This window comes from Penaeus vannamei, unplaced genomic scaffold (assembly GCF_042767895.1).
Source record: "Penaeus vannamei isolate JL-2024 unplaced genomic scaffold, ASM4276789v1 unanchor448, whole genome shotgun sequence".
Lineage (NCBI taxonomy): Eukaryota > Metazoa > Arthropoda > Malacostraca > Decapoda > Penaeidae > Penaeus > Penaeus vannamei.
In genome coordinates, this window is record NW_027213452.1 from 50,001 (window position 1) to 52,500 (window position 2,500).

General features: G+C 50.2%; 1 long non-coding RNA gene across 1 annotated transcript in view; it reads right to left on the reverse strand.

Moving 5' to 3' along the window:
* The window catches only part of LOC138861000 (uncharacterized), a 20,851-nt gene extending 20,520 nt beyond the window's left edge, over positions 1-331 (reverse strand). The window contains exon 1 of the long non-coding RNA XR_011398435.1: positions 182-331. This is a non-coding gene — a long non-coding RNA (uncharacterized lncRNA). The remainder of the gene's footprint in view (positions 1-181) is intronic.
* Positions 332-2,500: the final 2,169 nt, after the last annotated feature.

A 2,500-nucleotide genomic window follows, 5' to 3' on the forward strand; every position in this document is an offset into this window, starting at 1 on the left:
ACACACACACACACGTAAATCTAGATTTACCACACTCACGCATCCACACCCATTACTGAATTCCTACCGCTCCCCCCCCCCCACCTTCTCAACACCCCCCAGCTCCCCCCTCTCCCTCCCATTCCCACCTCCCTCCCACCTCCCTCCTCCCACCGAGAAAGACAACATCCGGGACACTCACTTGGGCGAAGGAGATGTATATAGGCTTATTTGGCAGAATCCACGTGACAGTCTCGTAGCAGCCTGGCACGGTGAGGGAGCCGTCGTAGGTGAGATACTGCTCGGTAGATGGCAGCAGCTCACTGATGATCAGGTGGTGCGGGGGAGACGACGAGCCTGGGATGGGAGAGAGAGAGAGAGGAAGAGAGAATTAGATGATGTGTTAAGAGGAAAGGGAGGGAGAGAATCAGCTGATTAGGGGAAGGGGTGGAGTGGGAGAGGGAAGGGAGGGATGAAGAAAAGAGAGAATTAGATGATGTGTTAGAGGGAAGGGAGGGAGAGAATCAGCTGATTAGGGGAAGGGGTGGAGGGGGAGAGGAAAGGAAGGGATGGAGAAAAGAGAGAGAGAGAGAGAGAGAGGAAGCGAGAATTAGATGATGTGTCAGAGGGAAGGGAGGGAGAGAATCAGCTGATTAGGGGAAAGGGTGGAGGTGGAGAGAAAAGGGAGGGATAAAGAAAAGAGAGAATTAGATGATGTGTTAGAGGGAAGGGAGGGAGAAAATCAGCTGATTAGGGGAAGGGGTGGAGGGGGAGAGGGAAGGGAGGGATGGAGAAAAGAGAGAGAGAGAGAGAGAGGAAGCGAGAATTAGATGATGTGTCAGAGGGAAGGGAGGGAGAGAAACAGGTGATTAGGGGAAAGGGGTGGAGGGGGAGAGGGAAGGGAGGGATGAAGAAAAGAGAGAATTAGATGATGTGTTAAGAGGAAAGGGAGGGAGAGAATCAGCTGATTAGGGGAAGGGGAAGTGGAGGGAGGAGAAAGAAAGGAAGGGATGGAGAAAGAAGAGAGAGAGAGAGGATTAGATGATGTGTTAGAGGAAAGGGAGGGAGAGAATCAGCTGATTAGGGGAAGGGGTGGAGGGGGAGAGAGGGAGAAGAGAGAGAGAGAGAGAGAGAGAGAGAGAATTAGATGATGTGTTAGAGGGAAGGGAGGGAGAGAATCAGTTGATTAGGGGAAGGGGTGGAGGGGGAGAGGGAAGGGAGGGATGAAGAAATAGAGAGAGAATTAGATGATGTGTTAGAATAAAGGGAGGGAGAGAATCAGCTGATTAGGGAGAAGGGGTGGAGGGGAGAGAGGGAAGGGAGGGAGGGAGAAGAGAGGAGAGAGAGAGGAAGCGAGGAATTAGATGATGTGTTAGAGGAAAGGGAGGGAGAGAATCTGCTGATTAGGGGAAGGGGTGGAGGGGGAGAGGGAAGGGGGAATGGAGAGAAAAGAAAGAGAGGAATAGAGGAATTAGATGATGATGTGAGAGGAAAGGGAGGGAGAGAATCAGCTGATTAAGACAGGGAAGGGATGGAGGGGGGAGGAGAAGGGGGAATGGAGAAAAGAAAGAGAGGAAGAGAGAATTAGATGATGTGTTAGAGGAGAGGGAGGGAGAGAATCAGCTGATTAGGGGAAGGGGTGGTGCGGGAGAGGGAAGGGAGGGATGGAGAAAAGAAAGAGAGGAAGAGAGAATTAGATGATGTGTGTGAGAGGAAAGGGAGGGAGAGAATCAGCTTTGATTAGGGGGGAAGGGATGGAGGGGGGAGGGATGGAGGGATGAAGAAGAAGAGAGAATTAGATGATGTGTTAAGGGAAGGGGGGGAGAGAATCAGGCTGATTAGGGGAAGGGATGGAGGTGGGGAGAGGGAAGGGAGGGATAGAGAAGAGAGAGAGAGGAAGAAGAGAGAAATTAGGATGATGTGTTAGAGGAGAGGGAGGGAGAGAATCAGCTGATTAGGGGAAGGGGTGGAGGGGGAGAGGGAAGGGAGGGATGGAGAAGAGAGAGAGAGAGAGAGAGAAATACATATATAGTTGGATTGGTATGCAGGTCGATAATCAGATAAATAGATAAACAGGTAGAGACAGATAGACTGATATAGAGAGAAGGAAAACAATAGTAAGAGAGAGAAAGAAAGAATTACTCAAAATACAAAAAAAATAAACCAGCGAACGACGGAATGAGAAAACCACGTCATTCCCACATTCGCCTTCTCCCTCTTATCCTTTTCTCTTTTGTCTCCCGCTAATTCCAGCGAAAACCAAAAGTTGCCATCACGAGAGCATCCATTTCCAGGAACACTCGACCGCCGGAGCACATCCACAAACTTACCATTCACATCGATGCCGCCATTTACATATTAATTGCTTTTCGGAAAAAAAGGATATACCGTGTCAGTCACTATTTTCCGGAAGGGCAGTTCATGGTTCGATTAACAGTTGCCTTTGGGCGGGCTGTTCGCGGGCGTCGATCAGAGTGGACAAGGGAAACCGGGCCAGAGATCCCCGCTAATGAGCCGAGAG